We start from the raw sequence: 15,787 nt of genomic DNA on the forward strand, positions 1-15,787 counted from the left end.
CAGTGGAGCTGGGACATTTTACACCAGTGGGGGATCTGCCCCATTGAGCACAATGGAGCTGGGACATTTTACGCCAGCCGAGGAGCTTTCCCTTCGACTATCAGGAAAGCGCGCAGCAGACACACAAACTATCAGCTCGACTAGGATGGTACAAGGCAACGCTTGTCGCAGCCGGTGTGTGGAAATGATGCCGAAGGCCAAGGCCAGCTTGTGGGAGTTACACCAAACATGAGCCTGTAATGGAAAGCGCGGCTGTAGAGCGGGAGGCCGTGCCAATGGCTCGTATTGTATAGCTGTTTACGAGGTGCAGCCAGGAGCTCTTCAAGGCTGAGACATAAACACAACCCAGCCCTGAGCCATATGCCCCTCCGCCCCCCCGGTACAATCACTGGGACATTCAGGGCTCAGCGCCTCTGAGGACTTGGGCCCGGATGCTCATGTACGTGTTTGGTTTCAGGGGAAGTGGGGAGCCTAAATCCTTTTGGCGATCTGGCTTTAGCACTTTGTTCCCAAGTCGGCCTGTGATCGCCAGGTGCCCGGCGTGTTGGGTGCGCCTGGGAGCCGCAGACTCGGCTTACAGAACTGGGTTCTCATTTCTTTTTCCGGTCCTTTTTGCCCTCTCGGAGAGTGCAGAGCTGCAGGGACGCTTGGAAAGGAACGAACCACCGAGCTCTGTTATTCTCTATCCAGGCACTTCCCTGGCGCTCGGCGCTGCAATTCTGCAACACCTTAGGCACATGGCTGTGATGGCAGGTTCTCTGCACGCACCGTGTATGTCCCGCATTTTGAAAAAACAGTCGTTGGATCAATCTGTTCGTAGCAGACAATCTGAACAGCCCTGACTGCTTACAAGGCCGTGGCCAGATGACTCAGCAGGAACCACAGCCAAGTGGAGTCGGCGTGGGTTTTTCCTTAGCCCCAGAAATCAAACCACCTTAACACAAGCAAAACCCCTGGCCTGGGGCTCACCTCACTCCTGGGAGCGGGGCTGTGGGTCCCTGTCTTCCCAAAGGCAGCCTCAGCCCTCTGCCTCCCACAAGCAACCCATTATAGCCCTTCCCCTGAACATCCGTGCAAGGGGAAGTTGAGATGAGGTGAACCCCTTGTGCACCAGGGAATGAGTAGCACCACCTGCGTGCATGGCCCCATCCAGCCATAAATGCCCTGCGCGGACAAGGGAAAGCTTCTTCAACAGGACGTGCCTGACGCCGTACTCTACTGCTTCCTAAAATCAGGTTCAGAAGGACACACGAGGGAGCGTGAGCCTCACAGCCAGGGACTTGCTACTGAAAAAACTCTGCCCTGGGCCTCCCAGGATACGCCGCTAGGACCTAGCAGCAGCTCTGCTGATCTCTGCCCAGACACCTGCTCGCGGCGTCAGTGGGAATTCTACCCACGTCCCGCCTCTGCCTAATGGCCACCCAACCACCAGCTGCTGGATGCAACCCTACAGGGCTCTGCAGAGCACTGTAGGGCCTGGCCCTGCTTGCCTCTTCCCGCCCACAGAAGGTCCTGTTGACGCAATGGGGCCAGTCCCATGAGGCAGACGAGCAGGTTTGGGGCCTGAGGACTCAGCAGCATTTTTTCAGTAGCGTCCATCTCAGAAATGACCTCGGGTCACATGGCTCTTGCTGACAAACACACTCAGGGAGGTCTCTCCACAGGCTCCCAGTTTGCTGAAGGCCAATACCTGGAAATCAGGAGGGCAGGAGAAACAAATAGTTTAACTCTGTCTCTCAGTGACTGGCCCTGAGCCTTGGGATAATTCACTCAGGGGCCTCTCTAGCTCTTCCCTCCGCTGCCACAAACCAGTGGGTGATCTCCAGGTGAACTCACTGGCTGAGACCCAGCACGGCATCATCAAACATCGGCTTTGGGTGTCTCCGGGATCGTTCCCAGCCAGGTGAAGTCTAGCTAGGCGCGCCTCAGCACAGCAGCCGCGCGTTCCGCCCTAAAGGCCGGTTGAAGCCGCCGAGTGGATGCAGATCAAACATTTGCCATCACGTGCACAAGGAGGAACGGGCACGTGTCTCAAGACGTTACTCCGAGGGTGCTGCAATGGCGATAAATGAGAACGACCTGGGCACCAACATCCTCCTTTAAGAGAAGAGGCGATGTCCTATAGGGGGTCGTCCTATAGGGTTTTTGTACAATGTGCATGTGTGCCCAGCGTGTCATTCCTCTGGCTAGTGAGTGGCCTGCTAGGGGTTAACAACCTCCTACTGCTAACAGGGCTAGTCCTTTAGCTCATGCAGTAAAGCTCCAGGCTGAAAATTGTGGATTCAAATCCTGCTGACAGTCCCTAGGGCAAGGGGGGTGTTTATACCTGCCTACCAGTATTATTACAAAACACCCTTCGGTTTACAGCGACAGCGTGACTGGAGCAGTTATTTAAAAGGATATTGTCTATTGATGAGCATTTTTACGTGCCCATCAGCGTAGTATCTGGGCATCAACAACAGTGTAGGAGAACTGGGCCCAATCTTGACGTCTTTACGCCACAATTTCAAATGGCGTTTTGCCGGAATCCTGATGACTGAGTATTAAACCGAGTAAAGATTTCAGGAGTCCGCCTCGTAGTTTAATACCATTGTGTCTTCCCCAGGGCCGTCAAAAGAAACACTCCACGCATATGAAAAATTCCAGAGCTGGGTTACCGAGAGCACGTTTGATTATCCCACAATTGAATTCCTTTTCTGCTCTAGGTGCCGTTTGTCTATTGTCTCCACTTCGCTCAGCCTGGCCGGTTTGGTTTCTTTTTGATTTCTATTTATAGTCAGTTTCTCCTGCGCATTCTCACGCACTACTAAGCCAGGGCTGTTGTGTTAGGATTTCCAAGATAGCAGGGGAAGGTTTGACTCTTCAGTCTGTGCCACTCACCAAAACAAAAAACAAAAATATAGGCAAGACCTGGTTTTGTTGAAACGTTAAGAAAATCCTGACATTTCCATGTGGATTGTCTATTAGGTTTCATAAAATAGCTTTTAAAATACTCCATTTTGGCACCGTCCCTTTAAACTGGAAATGGACGAAGCTTGTTGTATTTGATATGGGCAATGGCATGAGGCTATGCAGAGCCAGATTCTGAGCTGTGGCCAAGGAGAACTCTGTGCAGCTCAGTGGGAGAGGTAGCGGCTTTAAGCTGCTTCTGTGCTCCCCTGGTCTGGACTGAACTGAGTTAGGTCTTTCCCAGGCACAAATAAGAGTGGCCCCAGGGCTGCTCGAAATTGCACCGGTTGCCATTGACAGCTGGGGATCTTTGAGACATGGGGATACCCCAGCCATGCCTCCTTTTTCCCCAGCCACTGTCCCTGTATGGCTGCAGTGGAGGGTATCAGAGCAGCTACACTGGCTCTGTGTCCCTAGAGGATCCCCTTACACGTGAGTGATCCTGATGTGCAGGGCCAGCTCTAGGTTTTTTGCCGCCTCAAGCAAAAAAAATTTTGGCTGCCCCCCACCCCAGCCCTGGGCTCTCTCTTCCCCCCTCCCACCCGCACCTCCTGCCACCCCAGTCCTGGGCTCTCTCCTCCCCCCCCACACCCACACCCCCTGCTGCCCCAGCCCTGGGCTCCCCCCCACCAGTGATGACTCTGCCCGCTCCCCGCCTCACCTCCAGCCGGTCAGGCACTGGCAGGGTCGGGGTAAGCAGCGGGGCTCCCAGGCCGTGCCTCAGCCCAGGGTCTCTCCATCCAGGGCTCCTGCCTCTAGGACCGGCTGGGACCCAGGAGGGCAGAGCTGGGGGACGACCCCGGCAGAGGGCTGAGGAGCTGGAGCAGGATAGCCCCAGAGGCAGCGGAGCCCCGGAGAGTGGGACGCAGGCCCCGCACGACAGTGCCCCGCCCTCTATGGCCCCGCTGCAGCTGCTGCTTCTGGCCACCCTGCCACAGTCCCTGGGCGGCTTGGGCCGCTTCACCCAGCACCGGCTGCAGCGCTGGGGGGTGGCCGCCCTGCGGCACCTGCAGGCGGCTCTGTGTGCCCCGTGGGGTGTCCCCCAGCCTGAGTGTCCCCCGCTCAAAGCCTGCCCGGCCCAGCCACAAGGTGCGGGCGCTGCTCCCCCACGGCGCGAACTGCCCCCCCGCGCACGACGCACTGCTGCTGCCAGGGCCGGCTCTAGGCTTTTGCCGCCGGAAGCACAAAAAAATAAAAATGGCCAGAATGCTGCCCTTGAAAATGTGCTGCCCCAAGCACCTGCTTGGTTCGCTGGTGCCTAGAGCCAGCCCTGCTGATGTGGCTGGTTACACCAGCTCTAGGGCAGCTTTGTGCCAACGAAGCAGTGCAAAGCTCCCTAAACACGGCCCTGGCTCTAGCCCACAGGCTCTAGTCCAATAGTATTTGCCAAATACTATTCAGCAAAACACTCGAGCACTTCCCTATTCAGCAAAGCCCGCTGATTTACGTGCTGAATTAGGCACATGCTTAAAGTGAAGCATGTGCTTAAGTGCTTTCCTAAATCAGTGACAATGGGCTTTATTTTAGCTTTGTGACACATACACAAACCACTCCCATGGGTTAGTAATATGATTGTCATTTGAAAACATGCAAGGAATCGCTCCAGCAAACAAACAGCAGCCTAAGGCATATAGACATTCAGGCTTTCTAGCTAGTTACACAAGTATCCTGGGCCCAGATCCTCCATGGGAGTGTGACGGGATCCACTCACTGCTGGTGGCGCCTCCTCCAGGCCATCCTAGGGATTAGTTCTGCCAGGCATCGCACCCTCCTCTGGTGGTGTCTTCACCCATTCTGTCGCACCCTGCCGCCCCTCTCGCTCCAGGAACTGCAGCCTCCTCTTCGTGACTCAGCCCTCCGGCTAGGTCTCCATATGGATTCCCCTTCCGGAGGTAGCAAAGTTCATCTTGACCACTGGGCTCAGGCAGTCTTCCTGCTCACTGCCTCACCAATGCCACTTCAGCGGCAGCTGGTAGGGGGACCCAGGCTTGCCCTCCCCTCCGGTTCTAGCTCAGGGGCCCTCTAGTCAGCAGCCAAGGCCGGCACTGTCCTACCTTGCTGCTTTCCCCTGAGCCTTCTCCGACCTTTCTGGGTTCGCCAACCTCCCACCTCCCTCCTCTAATGGAGCAATTGCAGCCTACTTCCGGGCAGCTTCCTTCGGTTGCCTGTTTCTCCTCAGCTGGGCTTCGTTCTTTGGCGGCAATTCGGCGGCAGGTCCTTCCCGCTGAGAGGGACCGTGGGACCCGCCGCCGAATTGCCGCCGAAGACCCGGACGTGCCGCCCATTTCCGTTGGCCGCCCCAAGCACCTGCTTGCTGTGCTGGTGCCTGGAGCTGGCCCTGTCCCTGGTTTTTCCTCCGGCTGCAGCCTGGGCAGTTAATAGGCCTACCTGGCCACCGTAACCCCTTCCTGTCCTGCATGAGGTGGACACCCCATCACAGGAGTGAAATGCCTAAATACCTTTGAGGCGCTGGGCCCTAGTTGCCTTATCTGTTGACTATCTGTATTCGACCCAGTCAAGCAGACCGGTTTTGAAGCTTTGTGACTCTGAAAAGTCAGGAATTCTCTCTAGTTGCCCTAGTAATTGCCAAACACCCATCCCTGACCCCAGCCCAGTATTCATCCAGCAAGACACAAAACCTACTCCCTGTTTTAAGAAGAGAAAATATCATCATTATCTTGAAGCTTAAAAGAAACACCGACTGCCGCGTTCAGAAGGATTGTGCTTCTATTCCTTCAACGCTGCGATCCGTTGGATTTTCAGTACCCAGCTCCGTTGCGTACAAGGGAGCTGACTTGCCAAATATCTTTCCCTTTAATAGTGCCACTGCGCTGCTGACTTCCTGCTTTGTAGCGGGAGCAGTGCTATGTATTCAGAGGTACTTATAGCAGTGAGCAGTGCGTGGCTGGAGCAGGCAGCAGGTGAGGTAGAAAAGTTCCTGTTTGTGCCAGAGAAAGCGAGAGCTGGTGAACGGGGCAGAGTCCTCTGATGAATCTATTTTGGATAGCTCCATGCAGCTCTGCATGGCTGTATGTGGTGTTCAGGCACTCCAGTGGTAGCAGCTACATTCGAAACAGACCTAGCCTGAGAAAAGAGTGCAGTGAAATACTAGGAAGTGGGCTACCTGGGTTCTATGCCCATCTCTGCCATTTATTTTCTGTGTGGCCATGGTCAAGCCACGTAATCACTCTGTGCCTCAGTTTCCCCCTCTGTTAAATGGCGTACGGATGCTGCTGCGGGAAAGTCGCTTGGGACACATTGCTCAGGGGAGCGGCGCAGAAGTGCCCTCGGGTTTCTACTTTTCAAACGCCTCTTTTTTTGCTATTGCACACCCAGCAGGGCAAATTCAGCCCTGGAATGAAGTCAGCCCAAACCAGGGCTGGATTTGAGCAGCGCAAGCGTCTTCACATAACAGAACCAAAACCAAAACACTCCCTAGCAACCAGCCCTTCGAATCGAGGGCCACGAAGCTGCAGCAAATGCCATCCCGAGGCAGGTAGAAGGGTGGGAAGACCAAAAATCTCAGCTAAACTCCCCCCTGGCTGGCCCCTTCTTTGCCTGACACAGCAAGAGAGCGCCCCCTCCTGGCCGCCCAAGTCACTTGCAACGGTTGCTGCCTCTTTCAAGGTGCTGTCAGTTGTAACAGCAGCTAGAAGGTCACTCTCTTTATAGCACTCGGCTGAGCAAAGATTTGAGTCTGAGTCCCGCTCTCCTAAGGGCTGTCCAGGCCAAGCACTGAGCGCCAGCGCTAGCTCCCCTGTTCCCCAGGACATTTCTGCACCTACTGTTTTTATTCTCTAAAGAGCAAAAGACACAACAGTCCCCTTGAAGGGGGCTGGGGAGTCGGGCAGGGGAATCATGGTTGCAGTAATTGGAATTGCCCGAAGAATAAATGAGCCGCATGTTATAGTAGCCCAAAGAGATGGGCAGAAGGTAGGGTGACCAGCTGTCCAGGCGTTATCCGGACCGTCCCAATATTAGGGGCTTTGTCTTAGAGATGCAACTCTATCCTCCCACCCCTGGGGGGAAAAAGTCCTGATTTTTCACACTTGCTATCTGGTCCGCCTAGCAGAAGGGCTCTTATAAACGTGGCCAGTGCTTTGGAAATGTGACTCATTCGGCCTATCGTGGAGAGGTATTTCAATTGTAGAAAACCTTTTAAGAGGCAGAAGGGATGACACTGTGGAGTGAAGTGCAGGCTTCCTTAGAAGGCCAATGGATCAGCTGCAGTTCTGCAGGGCTCTCTCCCCGGCCCCCGATCACTGGGGAATAGGAGGGGATCCAGACCTCACTGATTTAAATGGCATTTTACAGTGCTCAGGATCAAGCCCCTAACTTGGCCTGATCCAATTCCCATCTAAGTCAATAGGTGTAATTCCCATTGATTCCAGTGGAGCTGGATCAAGCCCTAAACCACTTGAGGTCCGTTTCTGCTGCATCTTGGGGCTTTGCGTGGACTGGAGGATAAACAGCCTGCTCCCCTAGTTCATTGTAGGCCTGTCCCAGCCTCCCTCTCTTTAAATCACCAACAGCACTTTGCATCAGGGCCCACTGGCATTTTGCAGGCAGGCCTTTTCGGTGCTGAGGGCCATTTGTCAACAGTGCCCCGGCTTCCCCTTCTCATGTCAGCCGGACGGTGAGTTCAGAGTTTCTCCTTTATTCCCGACAGCCAATAATTATCTCCATTTCCTTTTTCTCTTTATCAAAAGAGGCCATTCTTCAGCCAAAAGGGATTACCTGAAACTGTACATCATCCGCTGACATCATGCACAGCGGGGGGAATCTACCCCTCCGGGCAAACAGCCATCACCCGGCACCCAGCAAGTCCCCCTCCAGCCCATAGTGGTGCATAGCCCCCTGCCCAGGGGTGGTTCTCACCCAGAATGCGTGAAGGCTCCCACACAGCCGGCATCCAGGGGCTAGGCCGGGGAGGTCTCCTTGCAAAAGAGCTTCTCCTGGGTGTGCTGCATGCATTCCGGCCACACTGAAATACTGTGATTCATTCAGCAACCGGGCCACTTCCTGTTCCCTCGCCCCAAAATAGGGGCCTAAAAATAGATCCTCTTTATACGTCTGGAGGAGAACTGAGTTGGAAAAGCCCGACATAAAGTGGCCTTTTATTGTGCGCTGTTGGAACTGCACAGCCCAGGGACGATACAGTCAGTGTCGCTACTGTGCTGGAAATGAACCGGGTCTGCGAACTGTGTTTCTCCTTGTAAATTAATGAAACTACAGGGTCCCTGCAAACCAAATAATGATCCATCCAAAGTACACTGTTATGGAATGGCTCGTCTGTATGGGCACTACTACCCTCTACTGGATAGACTCAGAACTGCTCAACTGTGTGGCACAATCTCTACATTACAAGCCGCAAATGAGGAGTCTCCTTTCGCTCATGTAGTAAATGTCTGTGGTTTTGGAGTTGCGCTCTAAGTAGACTGCGTGTGCAGGGCATCAGTGTGGACAGCTCAACAAAAGCCTCTCTTCTGTCTGCAGCAGCAGTGGAAATAAAGCAAGCCAAATGTAGGCTGCATAAAGAATGAGACAGATAATAATACCGTAACAGCAGGTTATAAAGCAGTGATCTGTGCTTGCCTGCAGTGTGTTCAGTTCTGGTCACCGTGTCTCAGAAAGGGTCGAGGAGAAATCCAGGGGTTTCACGGCTGGGAAATGAAAATGACTAGAGGTCTGGATAAACTTCCGTTGGCATGAAGAGAGGCTGAAAAGATTGGGGCTGTTTAATTCTGAGAGGAGATGGATAAAGAGGCCCAATGATAAAGGTTTACAAAATAAGGAATGGCACAGAGAAGGCAAATCAGATGCTGCTAATCACCCCCACACACACACACACTATCAGATAAGAACAAGGGAACATTCAGAACAATTGGAAGGCAGCTCATTTCAAATAATAAAGGAAAATCCATTTTTTGCTCAAGGCACAATGAGCCTGTGGAACTCATTCCCACTGGATATCATTGAGCCCGAAAGCTCAGCAGGATTGAGCATTTCTATGAATAATATGAACATTTAGAGGACTTTTTCACAGGAAATTTGGATGCGCTATAAACCCTCCTGCTTCAGGGCATAAGCCAAGCTCTAAATATCGGAAGTCAGGAAGTAACACCCCATTAGGGCAGTTTATCCCAGGTCTGCCTCCTGAAGGCTTTCCTGCACCTTCCTTTGAAGCAGCGGGTGCTGGCTATTGTTGGAGACAAAATCCAGGGTGGGATGGAGCCCAGGTCTGATCTACTATGGCAGTTCTGTTCCTAGGGAGTTTTTTTCCTAGCTCCAGGGCCAGTGACCTCTCTTGGAGCTGACGGCTCTGGGTTCTAGTCCTGGTGTAATTGGCTACTGTTCTGCAACACAGGAGTTTGTTTCACAATGCAGCCGGGGAAAGGCGGGGTGGGAGGCGTCTGGTGTATGCAAAGGTTAGGGCACCGGTGAATCACTGCTGGGAAGGCCTTTGTCTTAGGAGGATCCTGTCAGGGTTGTTTCCTGACCTTTGAGACGTGGAACATACCTGTGCCTGATTTATACCATTAACGGAGATTTCGAAGGCTAATGAAGTCATCTCCACTTCCTCTCGCCTCTTGATTGAGACCAACGCTCCTGCTTAGACCTGTCTCCACAACAGTAATTAAAGGCTTTATTGAGCTGAGGGAGGGAGGGAACCACGGTTCATCCTCAGGGTGTTTCCTGAGTGAAAGGGACAAAGAGGGGGGGAGTGGTCTACAGGGACCCACTGGGAAATCCGAAGAATCAGGGGCCCTTTCCAAGAGATTTCCCTTTCCTAGGCATTGCTGCAGCACTAATTCATAGTAACAATCATTTTTATTAATTATTATATCTGTCTGAGGAACACCTTGAGCCCACCCCAGCCCCTCTTGGATTTCAGCTGTCCTTCCCCCTGCTGCCAGGCCAGCAGAGAGCACATGAGTATGGCCCTTCGTTATCAGTTTTTCTTCTATTTAAGTTTCCCCAGGAATTTATCAGTGTTTATTACAACAAAAAATGGTGAAAATCAGTGCAAACCATTATTTACACTTTTTCTGGGTAAATATCGGGTTTATTTTGGTGGACGGAAAGATGGGGGGTAGGGGGTGGGGGGAAGTCTTCCCTAGATTCATGCTTTGAATCCCGTTCGTCCATGTGGTTTGCTGCGGCACTGAAACAGAACTCGAAACACAAGGCCACCTCTGAGTTTAAGAAAACAAGATACCGCTAATCCCCAAATCAAACTTGTCATCTGAATAAACAGGTCACTGTTGTAGGCTTGGAACTATTCGCCTACAAATATTTACATTTAATAATTGGGCCACACCGTTTACAGTGCACACACTCAACTTCAACCTTTTCTCCTGGTTTTGTTTCGTTACAACTTTCAAATACTTCCTTGTGTTCTGAACCGTATTCTGGTACAGATGGTCGTTTTCTTCCCATTTTAGCGTGTCAAATCTTTAAACCCTTGTCTGCCAACAGCTTGAAATGTGTACGTGGTGGGCGTGAGATTCATCGGTACGTTCAGATGGGCACGCACTTCAGAGCTTGCGTGCGTGTTTGTTTATTGTGTGTATCTTCTAGCCTAATACATGGCCTTACTTCAACAGGCAGCTTTGCATATACACACAGACTAATGCATTATGGTAGTACATAGAGCTCATCAATGTATTGCATTTTCCTAATAAAACAAGTGATTGTTTTGAATGATACAAAAGTAGGGTGAAAATCAGAAAAAAATGAATACTACTTTTTGTAAAACCCGCACATTTTTCAGTAAAAATCAGTTTAATCTGGAAACAAAGGGGCTTGCACATGAGGCAGATGTCCCAACCAACCCGGGCCATCATTCCAGCTCACCGCATTGGCAAGGTCAGGCTTGACAAAGCCCTGACTGGGATGATTTAGTTGGGGATTAGAATAATAGAATCATAGAATATCAGGGTTGGAAGGGACCTCAGGAGGTCATCTAGTCCAACTCCCTGCTCAAAGCAGGACCAATCCCCAACTAAATCATCCCAGCCAGGGCTTTGTCAAGCCTGACTTTAAAAACATCTAGCCTTAGGTCCTGCTACGAGCAGGGGGTTGGACTAGATGACCTCCTAAGGTCCCTTCCAACCCTGATATTCTATGATTCTAAGGTTCCCCATAAGAAAACTTGATCCTAGTAGGGAAGCTCCCAGCCATGGGGCTCTCTGCATTGATAGACTCCTCAGCTCTGGGGCTCCTCACACTGGCATGATTCAGTCACAGGATTCCCCACACAGGCCCTGGAAATGGGGTGCTTCTGGCATCTGAGGGCATCTTCTGGGTGCTGATGGGCCGAGACCACTGCTGACCAATACTGTCTCATTGTTTCCTCGTACTGCCCCGTTGGTCTGGAGCCATCTGTTGTCTCTTGTCATAGACTTAGATTATACACTCTTTGGAGCCTGTCTGTTTGTTCTGTTTGTACAGCACCTGGCACAAAGGGGCTCCCAGATGCTATGATAATACAAATCATCCTCCTCTAAGGTGGCTGCTGGGACTACAGTCGCAGTTGGATGAACAATCCAAGCGTCGGATAAATGTCTAGCAATTCAGGAGCCTGATTCACCCTGGGTTACTCTGATTTTGTGCCGGCATAACCCCATTGATTTCAATGGAGTTACACCAGTGTAAATCTGGAGCAACCCGAGGAATACTTGCTCTGGAATTGCTGCTGGGCAAGTCAGCCTGAAGCCCTTCAGGTTCTGGTTTGGGTTCTAGCTGACCGGAGAACCCGAAATGCATCATGATGTCATCTAACAGGTGTCAGGCAAGGGACCTTGGTCCACAGGGGAAAGTCTGGCCCTGAGTGGCTGCCAGCATTGGCACTGATGTAGCTATACTGGGGCAAACCACTCCTGTGGTCAGGTTGCGCTGGTGTAAAGTGGACCTTGCACCAATGTAATTTACTCCAGTCATTTACAAGAATGAGCTTGGCCACCATGAGCCCCGTCTCGCGCCCACACAGCGCGTCTGCTTTCCGGGGTGACCGCCCTGCAGCTGAGTCAGTGCAAACATCCCCAAGGGCATCGGACCTCGCGTGTCCAAACTGGCCACTGGCAGCCCCAGAGTCCTGGAACAACCACCTCTGCCCCTATGCTGTGGTCGGCTTGGCCATGCCCCAGAACTGGGGGCGGACCCTGATAGAATTTGAGGCACCCAATTTGGAGAGTGCATTGGCAAATGTATGCTCGTGGGCCTGATTCTCCTTTGCCCTGCACCTCGGGCCAGTGCCCAGTGGCTGTGAAACACGCCCAGATCCGAAGGGTAGCAGGCCGCACTAGCTTTGCTGCACCCTAAATGACAACACAAGTGGCAGGGCTCCTCCGGATCAGCCCCCCTGGCTTTCCTTTTGCCGCAGCTGTCAGATTTCAAAGCCACTTTTTTACGGTGCTGAAATTTCACAGTGGCTTTCCTACTACTCCTAGCCCAAGCTTTCTGGCCTGTGCTTATGGCCCAGGCCTAGAACCCAATGGATCATAAAGCTTCATTTCCCATAGTTAAGCGCCAGTTAACACATACGTGACAGGGCCCTCACTGCTCCACACTTTATTACGTGTGTGGGGTGGGGACACGCAATTCCTCTTTTATTCAGTCGTTACTTTCGCTTCAAGGGGACATTATTTTCCTCCTCCACTTCCTTTCTCACTTGCAGCATGAAATCAAGATTAAAAACACGACCCAGGGCCTACGGAGAAGGGGCGCTCGCCTAAAAAACACCCCCCACACTTTTACAGCCCTTCAAGTGTCCATCATAAAGCAATTGTGGGCTCTAAAAACAGCTCCCCTTGTAAAAAAGCAGCATCCCAGCCAGACCTGTCATTTCACTCCAGCAGCAAAGAACCACCTGGCCTCAGCCCCTGGAAGTAGGTAGCAATCGTTGGGATAAAAATGGGTTTATTCCTCCCTGTAAACCCATCTTGTCATTTTCAGCGGGGAGTGAAATTGACCAGTGATTTTCCTAATTAACCAGAGGTGTCAACTCTCCCTCAGCAGAGAGACCCATTCCTCCTCTTTTCTTATTGTCATGACACTTCCTCCTTCTTGCCCACCATTTGAAAAGAGCTCAAATTGAGCTGAAAGGGGAACCAGACAGGACCAAAGGGCTAGATCCATCCAGTCTCAAATTTACTTCTGACTTCCAGGGGAGCAGGATCGGGCCCTTGCTGAGCAGAAAGAGGGAAGGTGACTGGGGGCTGAATCAACGTGCAGGGGCCATCGGGCTGCTGCAGAGACAATGATTAGCACCTGGCAAAGGGGCAGGTGTCGCCGTACTGCCAGGCAGAGGCTCTGAGGGTGCGTTCGGAGATTGCCGTCTGTAGCAGAGACATATTTGAGACAGATAGGAGAACAGACAGGGGTAGATGAGAGGAGCATGGATGTAGACAGAGCAGCATACTAGGAAGGGAGAGAGATGCTAGCTGAGGGGGTCAAGGATGAAACAAACAATGAAGGCCAGGTCCTGGATCCCCAAAGGTATTTAGGTATTTTGAAATCAATGGGAGTTAGGCACCGAAATACCTTTGAGGATCTGGGCCTAAACTCCCCAGTTACGTTGCCAGGCGATGGCTGAGACAAGCTGGCCAAGCAACAGCCTCTTGCATTGACAGCTGCCTGTGCTGGCTTCCTCTCTGGAAAAACAGAGGCCGCCAAGCTCTGGGGCTGTCGCTCCAGCCCCTTCCACCAGCCTGACCGTCGCTCTGAATTTCTGAGACGTGGAAAAAGTAAAATCACCGAGGGGAAAACGCTGCAGCCAAAAACGTTATGGTCACCGTGATGATCGCTGAATCAGTTCAGATTGAATGGCTCCATGGAAACCGCTGGGCTCGCTCTAGGGCTTCTGTGGCTTTTCTCTCATCACAGGTACCGTCAGCGGCAGCGGGTGATGCAAAGCATCTCTTGGTAGCGCAACGGCTCATCCAAGGAGAGGAGGGGAAATCTAGGGCTATGTTCCTCTTCAGCCAGATACCTATAACTACAGCTGCTTTTCAAAGCCAGCACAATTACCAAGCCAGGACTTCCCTAGCTTCCTCTCAGGGAGTGAGCCAGTGCAGGCGTGGGTAGCGCAGGGCCTTTGGGGGATCGTGTGCTGGAGAGAGAGCTTTTCCCCTCAGTGGTTGCCTATGGAGATTCCACCTGCCAGGCCATCTCCCGAGGGAAATTAAAGAGTTTTGTGTCTGTTTCTGCTACCACACCTCGTGCTTGGGGTAGTGGTTTTGGCACTAGCAAAGCACAGGCGCCCGTACAGGGAAACACGTCAGATGAAATAAACGAGAGATCAAGACTCTGGATAGATAACTATCTAAAAGGTGCTTACACGGCCCATGTCATGAGCACCTCCCAGTCCATGTATTTATCCTGCCAACACTCCTGTGAGGTAGGGCAGTGCTATTACCCTCATGTCACTGATGGGAAACTGAGGCACGGAGCGACTAAAGGTTAGATCCATAAAGGGATTTAGGCACCTAACTGCCACATTAGGTGACCAAGTTCAACATTTAGATCCTCAAAACCACCCTGTATGTGCCTAGGTGCCTACGTTTCTGACAGTAAAGTCCCCTAATGAACAGAATGTTGGGAATCATTAGGAAAGGGAGAGATAATAAGACAGAAAATATCATATTGCCGCTATATAAATCCATGGTACGCCCACATCTTGAACAGTGTGTGCAGATGTGGTCGCCCCGTCTCAAAAAAGATATGTTGGAATTGGAAAAGGTTCAGGAAAGGGCAACAAAAATTATTAGGGGTATGGAACAGCTGCCGTATGAGGAGAGATTAATAAGACTTGGACTTTTCAGCTTGGAAAAGAGACGACTAAGGGGGGATATGATAGAGGTCTATAAAATCATGACTGGTGTGCAGAAGGTAAATAAGGAAGTTTATTTACTCCTTCTCAAAACACAAGAACTAGGGGCCATCAAATGAAATTAATAGTCAGCAGGTTTAAAACAAACAGAAGGAAGTATTTTTTCACACAACACACAGTCAACCGGTGGAACTCCTTGCCAGAGGATGCTGTGAAGGCCAAGGCTATAACAGGGCTCAAAAAAGAACTAGATAAATTTATGGAAGATAGGTCCATCAATGGCTATTAGCCAGGATGTGCAGGGATGGTGTCCCTAGCCTCTGTTTGCCAGAAGCTGGGAATGAGCAACAGGGGATGGATCACTTGATCATTACCTGTTCTGTTCATTCCCTCTGGGCACCTGGCATTGGCCACTGTCAGAAGACAGGAAACTGGGCTAGATGGACCTTTGGTCTGACCCACTATGGCCGTTCTTATGATCTTATGTTCTAACGTTTGGCCAGTGAGCATGGGCAAAGCTGGCCACAGCCTGACAGCACCGAGCAGTTCAATGTGAGCCTCAGACTAGGGTGTTTGGGAGGAAATAGAGTCTTTGGATTAAATTCAGACCTAATGTAAACAGGCCCAACTCCATTTCAGTCAGGAAGTCCAGACACTTCCACCTGTCTGCATCAGGTCCCTTGTTTTTAAAAGTCTATCTGCTTCTGGTGTGGATTTGCCACCTGAAGTTATTGTCCTTAGTGACATCATATTTGGTTACTGTAAAAATTGTAGTGATGTCCCATTAATCAATTAAGAGGGTGCATAAACAGCAGGGCCGGCTCCAGGCACCAGCCAACCAAGCACGTGCTTGGGGCCGCACCTGGTAAGGGGCAGCCAATCTTGGGGAAGCGGGGGGCAGCGCAGCGCGGCGCTCGGCGGGGTGGGGGTTCCGGCGGCGCAGCGCTCAGCGGAGGGTGTTCGGCAGCGCGGCGCTTGACAGGGGGTGTTTGGCGGTGCTCCATG

This window comes from Terrapene carolina, unplaced genomic scaffold, assembly GCF_002925995.2.
Source record: "Terrapene carolina triunguis isolate 2854851 unplaced genomic scaffold, T_m_triunguis-2.0 Scaffold111, whole genome shotgun sequence".
Lineage (NCBI taxonomy): Eukaryota > Metazoa > Chordata > Testudines > Emydidae > Terrapene > Terrapene triunguis.